The sequence below is a fragment of the Chiloscyllium plagiosum genome, unplaced genomic scaffold (assembly GCF_037043375.1).
Source record: "Chiloscyllium plagiosum isolate Xiang-an unplaced genomic scaffold, Cpla_swu_hap1 HiC_scaffold_49, whole genome shotgun sequence".
Lineage (NCBI taxonomy): Eukaryota > Metazoa > Chordata > Chondrichthyes > Orectolobiformes > Hemiscylliidae > Chiloscyllium > Chiloscyllium plagiosum.
Window position 1 is genome coordinate 8032432 of NW_028270187.1, and position 25075 is coordinate 8057506.

Below are 25075 nucleotides of genomic sequence, written 5' to 3' on the forward strand. Positions count from 1 at the left end.
TATCTTCATAAATGGAAACTAACGTCCTATACCAAGTGCTCAGTCATTATAATATGAGAGAAAAAATTTGGGAAGTTTCAGAATGTATACTCAGAGGGAAAAAAATTGGCAAGAATTAGGTTTATAACAGACAAACTACGGTTCTATGATAGAAAATGATAACTTATGTAATAATTCAGATCGCTATTCTAGAATCACAGAGGGCAGATAAGGTCGACAGAGTATGATCAAGTGTTATTTACTGGACTCCAGTTAAAGTGCGAATTCGGCATTGGTGAAAAGACAGAAAATAAAGAGAATTGAAGAAATCACTGTTCAGTCTGGATTGAAGGACAGTTATATTTCCAGTTATCATTATTTGACTACACTATTTATAAGTCATGTGCAGATCAGCACCAATGATACATCTACAATGAGACATTATGAGAGACAATGTTAATGAAGTGGGTTAGTTTTATACAGAATGGAGGGATAAAACGACTCTCTGGACGCATTAAAATATTATGGAAAGTCCAAAAATAATATTGTTAAAATGCACTGATGATATTAAGTTACATAAAAAGAAGATTTCTTTTTTCAAAACCATGGAACTGGTGTTCAAACGTTATCAATTATTATTTGATCCATAGATGAGATATTGATTTTCCATCTGTCAGTGATCCTCCTCATTTGGTTTGTGTGCCCCGGTCTTTCATGTAGTGCTTATTTGATCAAATCCTACTGTTTCATCTGACTAAATTAATCCACTTTCACCCTGTAACAAATTTTGGATTCAGTTTATCTGTAAGAAATTCACCTCTGTAATATTATTAAAGATAAGTAATCTGTGATCACAGCCAGCATCAGCATATTGTTCGCAAGGAATGGTATCAGGTAAAAAATGATGTCCGAAGAGGGTTACCTCAGATTATAACAGGATCTGGACCAGATGGACCAATGAGCTGAGAAGTGGCAGATAGAGTTTAATTCAGATAAATGCGAGGTGCTGCATTTTGGGAAAGCAAATCTTAGCAGGACTTATACACTTAATGGTAAGGTCCTAGGGAGTGTTGCTGAACAGAGACCTTGAAGTGCAGGTTCATAGCTCCTTGAAAGTGGAGTCGCAGGTAGATAGGATAGTGAAGGAGGCGTTTGGTATGCTTTCCTTTATTGGTCAGAGTATTGAGTACAGGATTTTGGAGGTCATGTTGCAGCTGTACAGGACATTGGTCAGGCCACTGTTCGAATATTGCATGCAATTCTGGTCTCCTTCCTATCGGAAAGATATTGTGAAACTTGAAAGGGTTCAGAAAAGACTTACAAGGATGTTGCCAGGGTTGGAGGATCTGAGCTACAGCAAGATGCTGAACAGGCTGGGGCTGTTTTTCCTGGAGCATCGGAGGCTGAGGGGTGAACTTATAGAGGTTTACAAAATTATGAGGGGCATGGATGGGATAAATAGACAAAGTCTTTTCCCTGGGGTTGGGGAGTCCAGAACTAGAGGGCATAGGTTTAGGGTGAGAGGGGAAAGATATAAAAGAGACCCAAGGGGCAACTTTTTCATGCAGAGGGTGGTACGTGTATGGAATGAGCTGCCAGAGGATGTGGTGGAGGTTGGTACAATTGCAATATTTAAGAGGCATTTGGATGGGTATATGAATAGGAAGGGTTTGGAGGGATATGGGCCGGCCGCTGGCAGGTGGGACTAGATTGGGTTGGGATATCTGGTCAGCATGGACGGGTTGGACCGAAGTGTCTGTTTCCATGCTGTACATCTCTATGACTATGACTCTATGACTATCTATGAATCACACCCTCACAGAGAATATGAGTGGCTGCTAGAGAGTTACGTCCCTTTGCCAGATAGTAACTGACAAGCTTGCATTGATACCTCTGTTCACTCGTTCACTTTGCAGAAACAAGCAAAATGACATTGATGATGACACGCAATTGACGCGCGCGCGCACACACACACTCTCTACCTTGCAGGCACTGTCATGGATAGATTCATGACACTCAGATGTTCACATGACAAAGTGACACACACTCTCTTATTTTCATTGCACAAAGCAACAGGAATGGGTTGACAACTGCACTTCCATATTCAGATATCAGAAAGTATCAGACACAGATAAATAATTGTGCTCAAATATTCATCCAATCGGAAACGGATACTTCAGCTCAATAATCAAACTCAACTACTATCAGGTAGATTGAAGGTTACACTCTCATTTGCAGAGATAAAGATAAACTGAAAGGTACGTTATGATAACTAAAATTACATTCATATATTGGAAATTGGCACGGACATATTGATAAATACGCTGACGCTTTTATACAAATGTAACTGTCCGAGAAAGATTAATAAGTGCACTCCCATATTCACAATGCAGAAACTGACAGGCACTAGTTGATTACACTCCCATTTCTCAGAACATGAACGGACAGGTACAGTTTGATAACTATTCACAGAACAAAATCTGACAGCCATATATTGACACTCACACTTTTACACCTAGCAGAAATTGACAGATACAGATTGATGACTAAACTCACATTCACACAGCAGAAACTGAAAGGGTATAACAACAGTCACATGCTTGAATTGCAATAACTGAAAGGGGACACATTAATGACAACATTTATATGTTCACGTGACAAGAATGGAAGGGTACAGGTCAATAAATGAATTTTCATATTCACAATACAGGAAGTGAGAGATGGACACTGTGTGATGAGACTGTGGATTTAGGAGGTTTATTTTGTCCTTTTGTTCGTGATGAGCAAATTTAAGGCAGAGAATCCGAGCCACGAGAGCAAACAATTTGAGGCCTATCTTGACGGTAACCCGAAGACTCATCAACAAAAATACTTCATGTTTGAGAAGGACACCTTGAGTTTATTGTTTTTTGGAGAAATTTAAGAACAAAAATTACAAACTCGTTAGATAAAGCTTATTATCACAGTCATTCAATTTACAAATTACATACATGGCAGGATGACAGAAACTAATTGCCAAGGTGTTGTCGCGACTTTGATGAGAAAAGATGGAAGTGTTTCATAGCAGGAAAAGGTGGACAGTTGTAGTGAGTGTTTGCATGCTTAGAGTCAATCAAATGTATATGCATGGTGTCCTAATAGTGTAAGGCTAAATAATTTTTAAAAATTAGTCCGTCACTGTATATAATTGGGTTCTTTTTAAGAGGGGTGGAATTTTTGATGATAATGTGGCTTTAAGATATTCATTTTGTCCTTTCTTTCTTGTTGAAGAGAGGTTTTATTGCAGGAGTGTGGAGAAGTCTACCAGAGCCACTAGAGTAAACAGTTTGAGACTCTTTTTAAAGTTGGAACAACAGAAGCACCCTGAATTGGTGTGGTCAAGCTCTCACAGAATAACATTTTTAGTTTTGCTTTCAGCAAAACTGTTGGCGTCTTGAAGATGGGAAAGCTAGCTTTCCCCTCTCAGTTACAGTCAGAAGCTGCAGATTCTATTTTTGCTACTGGAGTCGTATTTTATTGAATTTGTCTTTTGCCAAGGATGATTATGGGATATTACTGTATTGGAACAGTTAATTAGGAAGAGTTACTGTATCCATTATTCTGTTAAGTATTCCAATAGAGTTAAGTTATTCCAATTCCTTCGTTATTGTGTTGTATGTTACCTATTGTGGACATGACAAAATACTCCTTTTAAAACAACACTATCACTCTCAATGATTGGTACACTCATATTCACATAACAGAAATGGACTGGTACAGATAGATAACTACATTGCCATATTCGCACCACATTAGAGCGAGACTGGCTCTAATGTAATGAGGGTATGTTAGGTTCCAAGCGATCAATTGTGATAGCGGGCTCTCTACGCAGAGCCAGCAGTGAAAAATCAGAATGGTGCGTTGCCTCGAATGGTGCCAGGATAAAGGATATTTCAAGGAGGTTGCAGAATACTCTCAGAAGAGGGACCAGCAGGAAGTCATTGTACACATTGGAACTAACAACGTAGAAAGGGAAGAGGATGAGATTCTGAAGAGAGAATATAGAAAGTTAGGCAGGAATTTAAGAAAGAAGTCCTCGAAGGTACTAATATCTGGATAAGTTCTGGTGCTCTGAGCTAGTGAGGGTAGGAATTGGAGGATAGAACCATAGATGAATGTGTGATTGAGGAGCTGGTACAAAGGTGATGTGTTCACATTTTAGGATCTTTGGAATCTCTTGTGGGATAGAAGTGATCTGTACAAGAAGGACAGATTTCACCTGAATTGGAAAAGGACTAATATAGAATGGCAGGGAGATTTGTTAGAGATGCTTGGAAGGTTTAAACTAGTAAGGTGGGGGACCCAGGGAAATAGTGAGGACAGAAATTAATGTGAGACTGGTATAGATGGGAAAAGGAGCGAGCCAAACAGTCAGGGCAGGCAGGAACAAAGCAGAGAATAAGGTAGGACTGAAGTGTTCCCCGACTGTGACTCGGCCAACATTGTCTATCTCATACACTGCAGGCAAGGATGCCCTGAGGCTTGGTGCATTGGCGAGACTGAGCAGACACTATGACAACGGATGAATGGGCACCACACAACAATCACCAGGCAAGGATGTTCTCTTCCAGTCGGGGAACACTTCAGCTATCCAGGATCTATGGCCGAGAAGAGGCTGATAGCCCAGTTCGGGGATGGCCTCAACTGGGACCTTGGGTTCATGTCACACTACAGGTGACCCCAATGCACTATACACTCTGTCACACACACACACACGCAGACCCACGCGCACATGCATCCCCCCCACACTCTCACATACTCCTACATACCCTCACGCTAACACAGACCCTCTAATCTACAAGCTCAATCTTATATGCACACACATACATCTCCCACACTCACCCATGCATGCACCCTCTCACAGGGTTATACCCCATCACACTTACACACTACTTTACCAAGCTTACACACACGTTCTTTCTCACTCTCTCTCTTGCAAGCACACACAAAAGTTTATGTGGTGAATCTGTATTTGCAGAATTTTATTTTGTTCAAAAAAAATGCATAACCTACAATCAATCCATGTAAGAGTCTTGTAAATCCCACTTTACAAATGGAACCAGTCTGACTCCAGATTGGGACACAGACAGACTTTAACCTCACACCTTTAAAGCATTGCCTGAGCAGAGAAGACATTTTCTTCGAACACCTGAAGTTATCTTGAGAATGTGACCATGACTTAAGAGGAATTCTGTGATTTACATATTAAGTAACAAAACGAGAAACGCCCTTTTAAAAGATGAAACACTTAATCTAAGTTTGTTTAATATATTTCAGCTGCATAATACTGTAACCTTTTGCTATAAATTCTATGTTTTATGGTCCTGCTTCACAACCACCTGATGAACAAGCGGCACTATGAAAGCCAGTGCTTCCAAATAGACCTGTTGGACTATAATCTGGTGTTATGTGACTTTTAACTCTGAAGATTCAAATTGAGTTCCTAACTAATTATTCACAGTGAGGTTAACATTCCTGCAAACTACCCAATCAGGAATCAGGCTTTCCCCCATCCTTCATTAGCATTGTGTCGCCTTCAGTGTATCAAAAGCGAACTCCGAGCCCGCTTTCCCTTATTCTGTTTTTGAAATTGAGCGGGACGATGGCAGAGGAAAAGGAAGCGCAGCAACCCTCCAAGAATGGCGCTAAGACAGCTGTGTAAAGGGCGGCAAGAGGAGGAAAAGGTCCAGGAAAGAAAGTTAGTCCATCTACATCTACAAAGTGATGAAGCAGGTTCACCCCGACACCGGCATCTCCTCTAAGGCCATGAGCATCATGAACTCGTTCGTCAACGATATTTCGAGCGCATCGTGGGGGAGGCTTCCCGCCTGGCCCATTACAACAAGCGCAGCACCATCAGCTCCCGGGAGATCCAGACCACCGTGTCGCTGCTGCTGCCCGGGGAGCTGGCCAAGCTGGCCAAGTCGGCCAAGTGAAGGTCCAAGCTCCAAGTGAAGGTCTGCATTAAACGGAAACAAACACACCCACAACCCAAAGGCTCTTTTAAGAGCCACCCGTATTTCCCCCAAAACCATTATGTTTCTGGGTAAGTACAGTTAATGTCTCTATGATATTTGTGTTTTATAAATGTTCTGTCAATGAATGAGTGATCGCTGACCCTATGTGTGCCTTATTCGCTGATGTGTTCTTATATATTATGTCAAGACGTAAGAACATTCACATTAAAATCCACCTGATTTACACAGTTCCACATTCCCCTTGAACTGATGAAGACTGAGCCTCCACCCGGGGCGAGTACAGCTTTTGCCTGGCCAGTCCAGAGAGCAAGATGATCTCCTTCGATAAAACAAAACAAAGAATGTGGATGCTGTCTGAACCAAGCAAAACCACAAACTGATGAAGATATTCAGCAGGTTTGACAGCACCTGTGGAGAGAGAAACAGTGTTAATGGTTCAGGTCCAGTGACCCTTCTTCATATTCACAAAGTGCCTTTGAACTGAACACTTTGACAATGAACCCATCTCTGAACAGTCTCAAACTGACCATCTATCCAACAGGGGGCAGTTTACATCCCTTTGGAGTCAGGCTCCCATAACGGAAAAACTTCGTCCCCTGGTCAAAACTTTTATTATGTGGGTATCGTAAATTTTGGAATGTCCCAAAGCATTTTACACTTCGCCAAATTTTTTGAAGGTTCCTCACATGGGAACCACTGCAGCCAATTAGCACACAGCATTCTCCCACATATAGAAAGGTGACTACGTTAGAGCCCGGGTGTCCTTGGAGAAGGAGCACACAGTGTCCACCAACACCCTGGAGTTGTTCAGGGAGAGGTGGGCGCCGCAGGGAGTGGAGTGCATTATTTCCCCCTCCAACTCTATTTTGATTTAGTCCCTGCCCTCCCCTTCACTGTTTGATCACACAGCATTGCCCTTTAATGTGAAGGGCACTGCTTGTCAGTGGCCACTTGGGTGTTTTCCCTATTGAGAGTTGGATCAGTGCGAGTGTGACTGTGTGTGCACGTGCAAGGACTCTCCTCCTTGAAGGGGACTGTCCCTGGACTAGCTGCCCTACATCCAGAGAGCTGAAGAAAGGAAGGAAGGAGGAAGGAGAGGCAGAAGCAAAAGAAGGTGAGACCTTTTGAGTCTGGGGCCTACTTTTGGACTGCAGCCTGGGCCTCACCCAGGTCAAGGCAGTGTTGCTGCTGACCTGGGGCCCACTCCCACTGCTGGTCTCTGGGACCCCGCCCGGACCTGCCTCAACTATTGCTGCTTGGGGCCTGCCTCACTGTTGCTGCCTGGGACTTGCCTTGTGGCCCCTCCCAGGACCTCCACCACTGCTGCCTGGGACTCGCCTTGGGGACCCTCCCCAACAGGCCTGCCCCCACCGCTGCGACCAAGGGCCTGCCTAGAACTTGCCAGAGGCTTGCTTCCACTGCTGCTGTTGCCTGAGCCTGCCTCCACCACCGCTGCCTGGGACTCGCCTTGGACCCCTCCCCACAACCTCCACCACTACTGCTCCCTGGGACTCAATTTTGGGGCTGCCTGGCACTTACCTTGTGGACCCTCCCCAACAGGTCTGCCCCCACCACTGCGACCAAGGGTCTACCTGGGACTCGCCCGAGGTCTGCCTCCACCGCTGCTGTTGCCTGAGGCCGGACTCCACGATCGCTGCCTGGGACTTGCCTTGGGTGACTGGCATTGGGCCCCTTGCCAAAAACCTCCACCACTGCTGCTGCCAGAGGCCCACCTTCACCGCTACTGCCTGGGGCCTACCAATTTCCAGCAGCAGGGTATGGCGAGCCCGAAGGTCACAGGGCCCAGCCGCACCTACGCCAGGGTAGCCGCTGCCTTAGGCTCGGCTGTCCCAACCCCGGCCGCAACGTCAACCCCCTTCAGGCACCTAACCAAACGCCTGGGGGTCAAGGCCTATCCCCGCCCCAATATGTCAGAGGCCTGCAGCAAGGCCATGGCTAGTGTGGTTGGCCCACTGGCGATCGTCGCTGCGCCCCGGATGTACGGGAAGGCCGTGTTTTTCCTGAAGACAAAGCAGGCGGTCCACCTGGCTGTGGAGAGGGGGCTCACTGGGCGGGACACATTTGCCCGTCGACCCTTTGGAGGTTACGGCCCAGAGGTTCGTGATCTCCAACGTCCCGCCCTTCATTTCAAATGAGCTCCTTCTCCTCCACCTCATCACCTTGGGGGAGATCCGGTCGGGTGTCCAACCACTCCTGCTCGGTCTTAAGGACCCCACCCTCCGACACATATACTCCTTCCGACACCAGGTGTTCATTTGCCTGGCCCAGGAGGAGGTCTCCGAGGGCTCTTTCACCCTCCTCCATGAGGGCGCGGCCTACCGCACCTTCTGGACGGCGAAGGCGTGCGGTGCCACCTGTACCACGAGGTGGGGCACATAAGAAAAAACTGCCCCACCCAGAAGGCTACCCAGCCCAAGCGAATGGCTGATGGTGGTGACGCCGCACCCACTCCCCCTCCGCTGAAGTCAACACCACCAGCCCCGGCACCGGAGGCTAAGCCAGAGGCTTTCAATGCTCCAGCCTCTGGCAGGGACGGGGATGAGCGTCCGGCCGGCCAGAAGGCGCTCAAGACGCAACGCGTCAGGCCCGCCCACGGGAGACCACCTGGGTCGTTGAGCGGTGGAGGGGAGGAAGGTGTTATCTTCACTCCTCCCTCCCAGACTGTTTTTCCGGAGGCCTTCGACCTGGGGGAGGACCTTTTCCCCAAGGAGCCAGGCGCCCCGGTGTCGGGAGAGGAGCGAGGCCCCGAGCCTCTGCCGCCCGAAGACCCAAACTCGGGGCGTTCCGGGAAGGGGTGCGCCGTGGAAGGTACCGCGGGTGACCCTGGGGGTGGGGTCGCTGGGGTTTTGAGGCCGGTTGGCGGTGCCGGACCAGCCCCCATCCTCTCGGTGGGGGAGGGGTCGGTGACCAAGGGCGACCTCCCGGAGGAGGGTTTGGGATAGGTGGCGGACACTGGGGACGTTGCGGACTCTGTCTGCAGTGACATTTTCGAGGCCCAGGTGCCCCCCACCAATCTTCCCCCCACATCCCCCTTGAGGAACTCCGGGAATTTGTCGAGGAAACTGAGAACGCCCAACTGGTGCTCGACCGCTGGAGCTCCTTTGAAAGAGTTTACTGGTCGGCCCACGCTGCTCGCCAGGCGCCTGGGCTCGATGTGAATGAGCAAAAGCGAGTCAGGAACTTCCTGGGGCACTCCTGGTGAGGGCGAGGGACTTCTGTGCCCCTCCCTCAGCCTCCCTGTAAATGTGTATATAGGTTTTTAACTGTACTGGTGCTGGTTGTACAACGCTTCTGACATGGAGACAACTATAGCCATCCTCAACATCAAGGGCATCAGGGAGTCACAGCGCGGATTCCAGACCCCCTCGGTCCTTTGGCACGGGAGGTATGCGGTGTGCTTCCTGCAAGAAACCCACACTACCCCGGGAGACAAAGCCACCTGGCTCCTGGAGTGGCGGGGCGGGGGGGGTCTACATGAGTCACCTCACCCGCAGATCTGGCGGGGTGGCTATCTTGTTTGCCCAGCATTTTCAGCCAGAGATCTAGGGGGTCAGGGAGCCCGTGCCAGGCCGTTTGCTTCACCTGACGGTTCAGCTGGGGGGCGCGGTGCTTCACTTGGTGAACGTCTACGCTCCCCTGGCCGGGCCAGGCAAGCGAGCTTCTTCAAAGAAGTGTCTGCTCATCTCTCCTCCATCGACGAGAGCCAGTGCGTCGTCCTCTGGGGGAGATTTTAACTGCGTCCTCGAGGTCCGAGACCACGGCGGTGCCCGCGTCGGGGAGGAGGTTGGGGGAACTTGGTCAAGTCCTTCAACCTGGTGGACGTCTGGCGGAATCTCCATCCCGACTCCATCGCCTTCACATTAGTGAGGCCTGGGGTCGGAGCGTCTAGAATCGACCGCCTGTACGTTTCGCGGGCGTACGCTCCTGTTTTCCGAAGGCCTCCACGCAGCAGGTGCCGTGCACGGACCATCACCTGATTTGGTCAGAATTCCTTCCGTTCGGCGCCAGGCTCGGCTCCGAGTACTGGCACTTTAACAACCTGCTGCAGGAGGACGAGCGGTTCCGGGAATCGTTTCGTCGTTTCTGGGCCGGCTGGAGAAGGAAGCAGGGAAGCTTCCCCTCCCTGAGGCTATGGTGGGACGTGGGCAAGGCTCATGTCCGCGTCTTCTGTCAGGAGTACGCGAGGTGGTCGACGAAGAGCAGGAAATCCAGGATCGGGGAGTTGGCGAGGGAGATGTTCGACCTGGAGTCACGCCTCGGTCAGTCCGACGCGGACCCGGCCCTGCGTGGGGCGTATGAAGAGAAGAAGGCCGCACTCCGGGACCTGCAGCGGCTCGGGGCGCGGGGCGCATATGTGAGGTCGCAGATCCAGCTCCTCCAGGACCTGGACCGTGGCTCCCCCTTCTACTCGCTGGAAAAAAGGCGTGGCACCCATCAGCAGCTCCTTGTGCTGCTGGCCGACGACGGGTCCCTCGTCTCGGATCCAGAGGGCATTAGGGCCCACGTCCAAAACTATTACACGGCTCTGTTCTCTCCGGATCCGTCCAGCGAGGATGCTCGCAGAGTTCTGTGGGAGGACCTGCCGCAGCTCGGCCCGGAGGACGCCGGAAGTCTCGACGCTCCCGTCACTTTAGAGGAGTTGGCCGGCGCCCTCGACCGGCTCTCGGGCAAATCCCCGGGACTGGATGGACTGACTGTGGAGTTCTTCAGGGAGTTCTGGGTTGTCCTGGGGAGCGACTACGCACAGGTCTTCGGGGTGTCTAAATGCCGGAGAGCTGCCCCTTTCTTGGCGCAGGGCGGTCATCATGCTGCTGCCAAAGAAGGAGGGCCTTCGTTCTTTGAAGAACTGGCATCCATTCTCCCCCCTCAGAACAGACTACAAAATCTTCGCCAGGGTGTTGTCTTCTCGCCTGGCCTCCGTGCTGGCCCACATGATCCACCCGGACCAGTCCTACACGGTCCCAGGCCGGAGGATACACGACAACATCCACCTGATCCGGGACCTGATCCATTTCTGTCGACCGGCTGGTCTGCCGAGCACCTTCCTTCTCGACCAGGAGAAGGCGTTTGACTGAGTCGATCACGAGTACCTGCTCGGGACTCTGCGGGCATTCGGGTTTGGGACGCAGTTCATTGCCCGGATCTGACTTTTGTATGCCGCCGCAGAGTGTCTGGTTAAAGTTAACGGGTCCCTGACGGCGCCGCTTCGCTTCGGGAGAGGAGTGCGTCAAGGCTGCCAGCTGTCTTCCCTGTGCCTGGAGCCTATCCTGCGACTCTTGCGGAGGAGGTTGTCGGGGCTGGTTCTGCGCGGCGTGGGCACGGGGCTGGTCCTCTCTGCCTACGCCGACAAAGTGCTCCTCACTTTCACCAACCCAGCTGACCTGGGGAGGATGCACGAGTGCCAGGCCGTGTACTCGACAGCATCTTCCACCAGGATCAACTGGGCCAAATGTTCTGGACTACTAGTCGGTCCGTAGCAGGTGGACTCTCTACCAGAGGAGTTACGGGGGTTCAGCTGGAGTACCACCCATCTGCTCTACCTGGGGGTCTACCTCAGCCCGGCTGAGGAATCCTGGCCGGCCAACTGGCAGGAGCTGGAGATCAAAGTCTCAGCTCGCCTAGGTCGCTGGACAGGACTGCTCGGAGTGCTATCTTACAGGAGTCGAGTGCTGGTCATAAACCAGCTGGTGGCCGCCATGCTGTGGTACCGGCTGGTCACTTTGGTCCCTCCTCCTGGCTTTGTCGCTGACATCCAGCGAACGTTGGTCGACTTCTTGTGGGACAAAAAGATGCACTGGGTCGCTTCGCAGGTTCTGAGTCTCCCTACTGAGGAGGGAGGTCAGTCATTGGTGTGCGTCCGCACCAAGGTTGCAACGTTCCGCCTTCAGACCTTGCAGCGATACCTTTACGTCGAACTTCCTTCTAGGTGGTGCGCCCTTGCGACGTATTTTTTTCTGCCCGGTGTGTAACCTCAACTACGACACGCAGCTCCTGTTCGTCGACTGTGACGGTTTGGAGGTTGCCCTCAAGACGCTGCCTGTCTTTTACCAGGACCTGATCACTGTCTGGAACATGATCGAATCGCGCCGCGCCTACCCTCCGGCAGGATTAGCGGCTGTCGTCAGGGAGCCATTGCTCAGGAATCCACACCTTCGTACTCGCGGGTTTGAGTGGCTGTCAGAGGAGAAGGCCGTGGCGGCGAGGGTGACCAGGGTCGGGGACGTGCTGGGTGCTGCCGCAGGACATAGCAAGCAGGGCAGCGGTAGCCGTCCGGTATGTGGCCACCGCCATCCGACGCCTTAACAGCGGTGCTCGGACCCGACGTAGTGCACCATTGGAGGACGCTCAGGTGTGCGGTGGGATCCCGTCCACGCTCACCCCAGCCCGCACAGAATTTCACATCGGCTCCAAGGTCCCGTACTTCCCGCGGGAGCCTGTGCCCCACAACCTGAGCCACCTCCGGAATTTTAATTTTGTTCCCTTCCAGGGGGTAAAAGGGCTGGCCCTATATAGACTGCTGCTGCACACCGTCCACCTCTTCTCCCTCATCCACCGTCCAGACATGCCTTGGCGTGCCCATTTGCCACCGCGCGGTGGGGATCCTCAGTGGAGGGCTCTCTATGCGGGAGTACTCCCCCTTTCTCTCGGGGATCTGGGGTGGGGGGTGCTGCACGCAGCAATCCCCTGCAACCGCAAATTGCAGTGGTTCACGGACTTCCAGCCCAACTGCTTGTTCTGTGGTGCTGTGGAGTCTGTGGACCACGTGTATATTGGGTGTGGGCGTTTGCACTCCCTTTTTGATTTTCTCAAAAACCTCCTCTGCTTTTGGTTGCACTTCAGTCCCACGCTCCTCATCTTTGGGCACCCAGTACGGAGGAGGGAAGGCAGGTCTGAAGACCTCCTCGTGGGTCTGCTCCTGGGCCTGGCCAAACTGGCCATCAACAGGTCCAGGCAGCGGGCCGTGGAGGGGGTCGTTAGGGCCGACTGCCTGCCCCTCTTCCTGGTTACATTAGGGCTTGGGTGTCCTTGGAGAAGGAGCACGCGGTGTCCACCAACACCCTGGAGTTGTTCAGGGAGAGGTGGGCGCCGCAGGGAGTGGAGTTCATTATTTCCTCCTCCAACTCTATTTTGATTTGTGTGTGTGTGTCTCCGTTCGTCCGTCCGTCCGTCCGTCCGTTCCCGCCCCCCCTCGCGCACATAGATCTTGTGGGGTGATCACAGTGCCAGAGACCCAGCCTTAATCCCGCCTCAGGCGACTGACTGTGTGGAGTTTGCACGTTCTCCCCGTGTCTGCGTGGGTTACCTCCGGCTGCTCCGGTTTCCTCCCACAGTCTAAAGATGTGTCGGTCAGGTGAATTAGCCATGCTAAATTACCCGTACTGTTAGGTAAGGGGTAAATGTAGGGGTATGGGTGGGTTACGCTTCGGCGGGTCGGTGTGGACTTGTTGGGCCAAAGGGCCTGTTTCCACACTGTAATGTAATCTAAACTAAATTCATGTAGAACTCTGAGCTCAAAAACTGCATGAATTTATGTAAAACTCTGTTATCTCACTTTTTAGATTGAAATCAATCTAAACATCAGGTCATAGACAGAGAACACAGGGGGCTAACACCTTCAACATATTGTCTTGCTATCAACATTGTTAACTGCTAACCCGAGAATTCAACTTTAAAAAAAAAGGGTTTTGTGATTTACACATGAAAGAAGTGAAACTATCACTGTATTTTAACAGATGAAAGGCTTAACAGACAATCAATTATTCAATGTATAATTTCAGTTACATCACATTCTGTGTTACGATTGAGCCCTCCACAATCACCTGATGAAGGAGCGTCGCTTCGAAAGCTAGTGTGCTTCCAATTAAACCTGTTGGACTATAACCTGGTGTTGTGATTTTTTAACTTTGTACACCCCAGTCCAACACCGGCATCTCCGAACAAAAAAAGAAAGTGTTGACATAGCTCTTTTATATGAGGCACATCTACTAGACAAAGAGTACTTAGCTACAGGGTGGATTTGATCAGGTTCTTTTCTCATCTTTCAGTTCAAAAAGTAGGGGAGTAGTCATTCTCATTTGGAAGAATCTTACTTTCCAAATGTTAAGCAAGGTAAAAGATGAGTCTGGATGGTATATACTGATCAAATCCCTAATATATGGAGAGGAATATGGAATTTTGAATCTTTATTGCCCCACCAGCACACCCCTTAGAGAAGCGTTCTCTAAGTTGATGGCTTTTGGGGGTTGCCATATAATTATAGGAGGAGATATTAACTGTATTATGGACCCACAGAGAGATAGGATATGTAAGAACATTATGGGTATATCTCTGAGATCTAGACAACTGGTGAATCTGAATAAGGAACTAGGGCTAGTAGATGTGTGGAGGTGCCTTCACCCCCAGGGTAGAGACTTTACCTTCTACTCTAACCCACACAAGTGCCATACCAGAATTGATATGTTCTTTGCTTCCACCCTGTTGAATACCATATTGTCTTGTAAAATAGGTAATATAGCTATTTCTGATCATGCCACAGTATATATGAAAGTCAAGACTAAGGATGATGGGATAGGCCCCCGACATTGGCGTATGGATTCTTTCTTATTGAAGGATAGCAAATTTATAAAATATTTTTCTCAGGAATTCAAAACCTTTGTGGAAATTAATTCAGGTACGGCCAGTAACCCGTCAGTGATGTGGGAGACCATTAAGGCTTATGCACGAAGTTTGGTCATCTCATATTCTGTGACCGAGAAAAGAAAAAAGGGAGAATGACAGCACCTGCTCGAGGCTCGCTTGAAGGCAGTTCAGACAGCGTACGTTGATAGGCCCTCTATTACTAAGATACAAAGGATCACAGCCCTTAGGGCAGCCTCGAATACTGCACTTACCCAACAGCAAAGAGGGAAATATTATTCGCAAAGCAGAGATTATATGATTATGGTGGCAAGCATGGCAGATACCTAGCATACCTTGCTAGGAAAAAAAGGCTGCTCAAGCTATTGCATCCATTAGAGAAGGTGCTGATACTTTGACTTGTGATCGTAAAAAGATCAATGCAGCCTTTAGAAAGTTCTATTTTGTACTGTATAAATCGCAGGACTGTGACGATAGAACTGAGAAGATGCAGTCCTTCTTTAAAAACTTTGCCTTTCTGGGCTTAACCTCAGGGCAGGTGTCGATCTTGAATGCCCCCCCTGACAACCCAGGAAGTACTCGACACAATTAGACAGTTTCAGAGTGGCAAAGCACCTGGACCAGACGGATTTGAGGTTGAGTTTTTATGAAGAATTTATAGGGGAACTGGCTGGGCCACTCATAAATATGTATAATTACTCACAAAGACAGGGCTTCCTCCCACCTTCATTAAGAGAAGCAAATATCTCTGTCATTCTTAAAAAAGGAGGTCCCAGAAGATTGCTCATCATACAGATCAATATCCTTGCTAAATGTAGATTTTAAAATTATATCTAAAATGTTAGCATTAAGGTTGGAGAGGATCTTACCATACATCATAAAAGAGGACCAAAAGGGGTTTATTAAGGGCCGCAGATCAACTAATAATATTAGAAGGATCTTAAACATGATACAAGCCTGTCAACAGGGAAAAATACCGGGATTACTTGTCTCCTTGAATGCAGAGAAGACATTTGATCGGATAGAATGGCCATATCTTTTTTTTTATACGCTGGACAGGTTCGGAGTCGGAGAGGTATTTTCTAAATGGTTCTCAGTACTGTACAAAGACCCCAAAACAGCTATGATCACCAATGGTTTAGGTTCGGATTGCTTCAGTGTTGCTAGGGGCTGTCGTCAGGGATGTCCTCTCTCACCATTATTACTTACATTTGTAATCGAACCACTAGCGGAAGCTATGCAAACTGACCCTTACATAACGGCTCTGAGGGTTGGTTCAGATAAGCATAAAATTACTCTCTATGCAGATGATGTCCTCCTTTTCTTAAGTGATCCTTTGATATCCGTGCCCCACCTAATTCAAGTGGTCAATCTATTTAGTATGTTCTCAGGCTATAAAATCAATTTTATGAAATCGGAGGCCATGCTGTTGGGTGGTATCACCAATTTTTCTAATTTACTGGATGGACCTTTCAGTGGTCACTGGACGGTTTTCTATACTTAGGTATTTTTATCACCCCAGTATTTGGTCAGCTGTCTAAAGCCAATTTTGTACACCTATTAGAGGAAATAAGTCAGGACCTTCAACACCAGGGAGGTCTCCCAGTATCCTGGTTAGGCAGAGTACCTCTAGTTAAAATGAATATTCTATCTTGTCTTCTCTATCCTATGAGAATGCTCCCTCTGATGTTGCCGAGACTGGCGTTGCATAAGCTCCATGGCTGGCTTGGTTACTTTATCTGGAATCATTGACAGCCCCTTATCAAATTAGAAGATCTGCAACTTCCACAGGCAAGGGGAGGATTGGACTTTCCAAACTTTAGGAGGTATCAGTTGAGCTCTCTATTATCTTATGTAGCTGATTGGGTCTCTTGTGACCCACAATCAATTTGGTTAGATATTGAGACCTCCCAAGTGTCCCCTCATCAATCTTTTACTTATGGATAAGATGAGAGCTATTATGAACTATTGCAAAAACCCTATTGTATTAAATACAAGTGAAGCCTGGAGGATAAAGCGACAAGGTGAGGGTAACCTACAAAAAAAATCCCCTTATATGCCTATAGTGGGAGCATTGGGATTTCAGCCAGGGCTGACGGATGCTACATTTAAAACTTGGAGGTCGAGAGTTATCTCTTGCTTGGGGGACCTGTTCGTTGGGGAGGTTATGATGTCTTTTGAGCAGTTTCACCAGAAACTGGGACTGCCTAACAGGGACCTTTTTCGGTATTTCCAAATACGAGACTATATACAGAAGACCACACTGATAGGCAATCCCTAAAATCGGATAGGGAGAGAAGAGTGCTATGGCCGATGGGGCCTTCTTCGATCAGTACGCTTTATCACTCATTATACAATGAGGTATCAAAAGACATGGAACGCTTACTTAAAACATGGAACCAAGAATTGGGGTTGGAAATCTCTTCAGAAATGTGGTAGGACATTTGGGAAAATGCCAGAAAGATCTCTATTTGTAATAGAACTCAAGGTATTCAATTAAAGATATTCCTCAGGGCTCATATAGCATCTGAACGACACGCAAAATTTAAGGTAGGAGCATCTCCAATATTTCCTAAATGCAAAATAGAAGTTGGCACTCTCACGCATTGTCTATGGGCATGCCATAAGATCCGCAGGTATTAGGACAGAATAGCAAATGCCTTGACAGAGATCTTGGGTACGGAGATTAGATCGGATCCAGTGTCTCTACACTTGGGCTTTTCAAATTTTCCCTCCCTGGACGTGCACGGGAGGAAACTACTTTCCATTCTCTCCTTTTGTGCACGGAAAAGTATTTTAGTGAATTGGGCAGCTGAACACCCTCCAGGACTTTCGAACTGGCACTGGTTAATCATGGAATATATCCCCCTTGACTTCCTCACAAATATGGAGCACCAAAAAACTGAATTATTCTATAAAATATGGCAGCCCTTTTTGAACTATATCGACACAGATATTTCAGCTGTTTTGTCCAGGGCTTTTCACTGGCTGTGGTAATGGTTCTGGCTGGTCCGGGGAACCCCGGGAGGAGGAATCCTGTATATATACAGGTTTTATTATGACTTAATGTAAATCTGTTTTGAGTGTGTACTTAGTTATTTAATTTTTCTGTTGTTTATTGCTAGTAATGTATGATATCCTATTTTATGTTTTGGTTGTTTGTAGAATAGATCAGTAGTTAGTTGGGTTTTTCTCTTTTTTTGTTTCAGTTATTATTTATTGGTGGGTGGCACGGTGGTACAGTGGTTAGCACTGCTGCCTCGCAGTGTCAGAGACCCGGGTTCAATTCCCGCCTCAGGCGACTGACTGTGTGGAGTTTGCACGTTCTCCCCGTGTCTGCGTGGGTTTCCTCTGGGTACTCCGGTTTCCTCCCACAGTCCAAAGATGTGCAGGTCAGGTGAATTGGCCATGCTAAATTGCCCGTAGTGTTAGGTAAGGGGTAAATGTAGGGGTATGGGTAGGTTGCGCTTCGGCGGGTCGGTGTGGACTTGTTGGGCCGAAGGGCCTGTTTCCACACTGTAAGTAATCTAATCTAATTTATTTATTTTCTTTTTTCTTATTTATTTTTAATATTGGTGTTTATACTTATATGTATGACTTCTGTAATTGTGTAAAAGCATTTTTAAAAATTTTCATTTTTCAATAAAAATACCTATAAGAAGAAGATTGCACGCTAAGAATTATTCATTCCTGTCTGACGCAAGTGAGTAAAAGGAGGAAAGGTGGCTCTGCTCTGAGTTACAAAATTGATTATGAAGAGTATAGAACCAAAGAGCAGAGACGTAAAATTGCTTGAGAAAATAAAACAGCAAGCCTAAGGATGGGGAGCATTTTAGAAATCAGCCAAAAAGGAAAGTAAGTGTATAAGAGTAGAAAATAGTGTAAGAGATTGAAATTTTAGTGATCATAGAAATTGGCTGCAATATATAAAAACTATAAACATGTGAGAACAACAAGTTTATAAACTTAAATGTAGATCTAGTGCAGTAAGGATCTAAGTGAAATTATCCTGGTGAACAAAGATGTGGCAGAGGATTGGGACACATTAGAGGACTCAAGTAAGTGCCCAGAATTGTTATAGAACTAGGGGTTGAGTGAGAGGGCAAAAGTGAATAAAATCAGGACGAGAAAGAAAATGTGCTGGAGTAAACAATAATGTTAAAGGTAGACAAATCACTAGTACCTGATCATCTACATCCCAGAGTAGTTAATGAAGATACCCTGGAAACATTAGTTGCATTAAGAACAAAGGACAATCCAGCACAGGAACAGGCCCGTCAACCCTCCAAAACTCCTCCAACACATTTTGCCCTTGTATATTAATCTGTATTCCTCTACTCCTTCCTGTGCATGCATTTGTGCAGGTATTTCTTGAATGCAGCTATTTTGTCAACTTCCGCCACCACCTCTAACAATGGATTTCAAGCACTCACTATCCTACGTGTGAAACAGTTGCCTCACACATCTCTTTTAGACTTCCCTACCCATCCTCCCCCAGCACGTGTCTCCTAGTGTCTCCTAGTAATTGAGCCCTCCAGCCTGGGAGAAAGCCTCATACCTTTCACTCTATCCATGTCATTCACAATCTTATAAACTTCGATCAAGTCGTCCCTCATCTTCCAGAATTCCAGTGAAAATAAAACCAGCCTATCCAACCTTTCTTCATACGTAATATCCCTCATACTAGGCAACATCTTGGTAAATCATTTCTTTATCCTCTCCACATCCACATACTTCTGGTAGTTTGGATACCTGAACTCTATACAATATTCCAAGTTTGAACTAACTCAGGTTGTATGAAGGTGCAGCATAACGTGCCTATCTTTATCCCCATTGCCCCTTCCAATGAAGGCAAGCATGCTGTAGTCCTTTTTTGCGACCTTGCTGTTGCACCTGACACACAGCAAAAGAACTGTGAGTTGACTCTTAATAATGATACACAATAATACTTGTTTATTTAACACAATTAGTATTAGAACAATAAATTATACTAGACACTAATGATTGACGTTAACTAACTTTGTATGATCATATACCATCACACTAATATTTGGTCAGGCTCGGCGTGGCGATGTCTTCCTCTTCTGCCAATGGTCTTGGATGTGTCTTCACTTTTGGTGGTTATTCTCGAGTTGCAGCGCTGAGCGTGGTTTTGTAGCGATTCTCACCCTTCTGAATCTTCACGCCCTTTTGTGAGGGTCTTGAGGACCTGCCAATTGATTGATCAGGTTTGGTTATCCTGTTCGATCAGACCCAACCAGTGTTAGCGCATTGATGGCAGTGTGGCCCTTAAGTGTCCATTATTGGAGGTGCTGGGTGCACATAGCCCCCCTCCAAATATGGGTGCTGTGTGCCTCCGTGCCCAGCAATTGACTTTGATGCTCCCGATTGTCCTAAGGGTGAGATTCTGTTGTCCCAATCTAGTCCAACTCCAGGTGTGTATTGCAGGGTCTGCATCTATCAAGTTTATTTGCAAACTGTTTGTGGGCAGCTGCAGCCTGTTTGCATTCTGCACTATGTGGATTGATTGTAGTAAAGGCTGGTTTCCATTTCCTAGCATGCTTTAATTTATGGCCACTTTATCGAAGTTCATCATAAATCAATTATTTTGGGCAGCCTATCTGGCCACATTATCTGTCTGCAATGCCACCTTCAGTGATCTGTGGACCTGCACACCCAGATTCCCATATGTATCAATGCCTTTCACTGTATAATTTCCAACAGTACATGACATTTCAAAACACATCACCCCACATTTGTCCAGATTAATCTCTATCTGCCAGTTTTCTGACCATGCTTCCAACTGATCTAGATCTTGATCTGGTATTTGGTATGTAGTATTGTCAGTATCCTCTGACAATCTTCCTCACTATCTGCAATTCCACCAAACTCTAATGTCTGCAAACCTACTAATTAGACCAGCTACGTTTTCCTCCAATTCATTTATGTAGATCACGAACAGCAGAGGTCCCAACACTAATCCCTGCGGAACACCACTAGTCAAACCCTCCACTCCAAAATGCATTCTTCCACTGCTACCCTCTGTCTCCAATGATTAAGCCAGTTCGATATCCACCTTGCCAGCTCACCCTCGATACCATGTGAAATCATCTTTAGAACCACTCTGCCACAAGAAATCTTGTCAAAGGCTTTACTGAAGTTCATGTAGACAATATCAGCCACTCCTTCCTCATAAATCATCAGTTTCTCCTTCAAAAACTCTGTCAAATTAATGGGACATGAACTCACCAGCATAAAATACCTTGCTGTCCATCGCTAATAAATCCATTTGCTTTTGATTTGTACAGATCATGTCCCTTAGAATCTTTTCCAATGATTTCCCTATCATCAACATGAGAGTCACAGGCCTGTAATTTCCTGGATTATTCTTGCTACCCTTCGTAAGACAAATTCGGTTATTCTCCAGGCTTCTGGGACTTCACATGTGGCCAAAGCGGATACAAAGATGTCTGTCAATGTTCCAGCAATTGTTTACTTGCCTATCTCAACATTCTGGTATAGATCCCATCAGGCCCCAGGGTCTTTTCTCCCTTAATACTTTAAGTTGGCAGCAGCCCTTCCTTTACCATCACAACTTGGCTCAGAATTAATTACCATCATCCAAAATTCTGTAGTGTTTAGAGCATGCCCTACAGATTGCTATCCTCATCTTTTTTTACATATCCATGGAAGCTCTTTTTGAATATTTTTATTTTCACGATAAAGTTTCTCTGTTTAAGCACCATCTCTGTGTTCCTGAATGATGTTCTATTCTCTGACTTACCTCGATATTTTGCCACTTTGTCTGCCTTATGTTTTGAATTGGACAGCACTCGTTGACCGCCTTTCCCAACCACGGGCGATTCTGATTTCTTGTTGAGTTCTGCTTTTTGACCTGATTTGTTTTTTATTTGCACTGATAGTTTTGAAACATCTGCTTCCAAATCTGACCCTGCTTATCTATAGAGATTCTCCTTGCTCTCTTTTCATCGTGACTGGAATAAGGTCAGCCAGGTGGACCTCAAATAATCTGAGTTCCCTGTTTGGGACTGTTAGTCTGGTCCAATTGGGGAGTCCTGGCTGACCGATAATAAACAGGAGTAATCTGTGCTCAGCCAACCTGTTATGAATGGACATGACCAGAGGCTGAAGCCCACAGCTTTTATTAAGTATGATTTCTACTGTAATTATTATAATAAATGCTGTAAAACTTGTGAAAACAACAACAAAAAAAACAGGAGTACCAGGAGTTCTGTTCACTTTGAGAGGTGGCTCAGTGCTAGCTGGGTCAGTGCCATGTACTGTGCACGTGTAAGTAAAGGGTGACTTGGTGACAGGATATTGGTTTTCACTGAGTTATTTCAGTGGTGAAAAGGGAAAAAGAGTCCCCTGAAGTCATTCACTTGCAACACTTGTCTTTAAACTGGGGTAAGCATTTCTGGCATCATGCTGCTATTTTGGAAGCTTGACTTGTTAGAGCCTGCCAAACACTGTACCTAGTATGTGGAAAGGGTGCCATTGGGGCAGATGAGAAGCAATAAGTAATTCTCCTAATGTCGATATTAAATTTTCATTTAGAATCTCACCCATCTTTTTTTTACTCTGAACGTAGATGACCATGTTGATGTTCAAGAGGACCTATTCTCTCCCCAGTCACTCTTTTACAATTTTTGTAATTGTAGAATCTTTTTGGATTTTCCTTTACCTTATCTGCCAATGCCATTTCGTGTCACTTTTTTATACTCATGTTTCTCTCTTAAGCATACTCCGATAGCCCCTATACTCTTCAAAGAATTCACTGGATTTCACCTGCCTATACATGTCCTATGCCTTACCCTTTTACAAGGCCAGGACCTCTATAACTCTAGTCATCCAGCGTTCCCTACTTATGACTGGAACATGCTGGCTCTGAATGCTCATTAACACACTTCTGAAAGCCTCCCATTTACCAAAAGTCCTTTTGCCATTCCTGTCGAAGACCATCAAAATTGGCCTTGCCCCAATTTAGAACTTTAGCTTGTGGACCTCTACTTTTCCGTAGCTGTTGTAAAACTAATAGAATTGTAATCACCGTTCCCAAAGTGCTCCCTCACTCACAATTCTGAGTCTTGCCTTGCCTTATTTCCTAAAAGGAGGTCAATGTTTGCCCCTCCCATACCTACTGCATGGGAAATTCTCTCTGAACACACTTACATTTCCCTTTATCCAAGCCCTCAACACTGTGACTTCAAGTCGATGTTTTAGGAAAGTTAAAGTCTCTTATTGTTACAATCGTATTATTCTTGCAGCTTCCTTACATATTTACTGCTCAGTCTCCTGCTGACTGTTGGGGGAGGCCTTTTCTCAATTTTTCCTCATCTAAAACATAAGCCCCCCTCCAATCTTGCATCCCCGTTTCTCTTATCTATAACATTTGTATCTTGGAACATGGAGTTGCCAGTCCTGTCCCTCCCTCAGCCATGTTTCTGTAATAGCTGGAATATCCTAGCCCTATATACCAATCCATGCCCTCACTTAATTTGTTTTACCAATCAAGCTTCCTTGATTGGAAATAAGTCCAATTTTACCGAGATTACCTTTGCTTCCTCCTGTGCTCTTGCCTTTCCTGTCTAGTATTACGATCAAGAATACTACTTTCAGGATTTAACTTGCTCTCATTAACTTCTAGACAACCATCAGCCTTGTCTTTCACCTCCCTATTGCTTTCAATCCCACCTCCCTACAAGTCTATATTGAACCCTCGCAAGTGGCTCGAGCAAAGCTACCCACCAGGATATTGTCCCCTGAAGATCAAATGCAACCTGTCCCTCTTGTACAGGTGACTACTACCCCAGAAGAGATGCCAATGATACAAGAATCTGAATCCCTGCCCCCTGCACCAGTCTGGATAGAGGGTCACTGTTTCAGGACAATGAGATTGGACAGATTGGAAACATAGATGGGGAGGAATGGCTGATCCTGTTTCGCCCCAAGAACTGAATGGGGCGGGGTGGGGGGGGGGGGGGGGGGGGGAGGAGGTGAGGGAGCTGAGCTGAAGGGTCTGTTTCTGTGCTGTCGGTGAGGAGGAATTTCTTCCCACAAAGAGGAGTCAATCATTGGAATTCTTTACCACAAGAGGGCTGTCAAACCTGGGTCATTAAGTGCAGACCGAGATTTTTAATCAGGAAGGGGAATTGAGGGTAATGGGAATTGGGCGATGGGGTGGTGTGTGTATGTGTGTGTGTGTGTCGGGGGCGGGGGGGCCGGGGGCGGGGAATGGGGGAGAAGTGTGGTGGTGAAAGGTCCCGGTGACTGATGACTGTCTCCCACCTCAATCTCTCTCAGACTCTCTGGATGTGCCCACTTTGCCGTTGCTCCCCTTCCACCATCAGGATCAGACAAGCAGGAAACAGCAGACTGAGTCACTGACTGAATACATGCCCCGTTCAGGCAGGGCACTGCAATGGAGGCCTTCTCTTCTCTCCCATTTCTCGGTATGTATCTCCAGGTTTTATCACAATTTCGGAGTGGCTGCAAAGGATAAATCCATCATTCAGCTCCTGGACTCAGCTCAGTGTACAATGGGAATGTGAACAGAAGCACACTCCTATCCAGAGAGAAAGAGAGAGTGCAGGAGAGAGAGAGAGAGAGAGAGAGAGAGAGCGTGTGAGGGTGCGAGAGAGAGAGAGAGAGAGAGAGAGAGATTGTGGGAGAGAGAAAGAGAGAAGGAAATCAGTAATAATAGGCAAACTGTGTTGGGGAGTTTGGTGGGATTGAAGATTGCTAAATCTCCAGGGACTGATAATTGACATCTCAGCGTCTTTAAGGAAGTGGAACTGGATATAATGGGTACATTGTTAATAATGTTCAAAGATTCTATAGACTCTGAAACAATTCCCACATATTAGAGGGAAGCTAATGTAATCCCTCTGTTTAAAATGGAGGCGGCAGAGAGACAAAAATAAACACAGAGTATTCCAGACCAGATAGCAGAACATCACTTAGCAGTGGGATTTCTGGAATTAATTATAAAAGGTGTGATGCCAGAACACTTACAAAGCATTAAAGGGATTACACGAAACCAGAATGGGTTGATGAAAGGTGAAAGATTCCTAATAGATCGACCATCAGTTTCTGAGCGTTAAAAGATAGATGAGGGACAACCAGTAGATGTAGCGTATGCTTTTTCAGAAGACATTTGACAGGAGCTTCATGTGCAAAGTAAAAGCAAGGGACTGAGGATATTATGTTGATGTCGATTGAGAATTAGTTGATAGACAGGAAAGAGAGTGGGAATAAATGGGTCTTTTACCCAAGAGGCAAATAGTGACTAGTGGGATACTGCAGGAATCAGTACTTGGGCCCCAGCCACTCTCTTAATATATATTAATGACCTGAATGACGGAGCCAAACGCAACAGTTACAAGTTTTCTCATGACCCA

At 46.8% G+C, this 25075-nt stretch overlaps 1 pseudogene; it reads right to left on the minus strand.

Annotated features, from left to right (window-relative positions):
- Positions 1 to 25075, minus strand: part of LOC148135461 (Fc receptor-like protein 4) — a 451279-nt pseudogene that overhangs the window by 331162 nt on the left and 95042 nt on the right.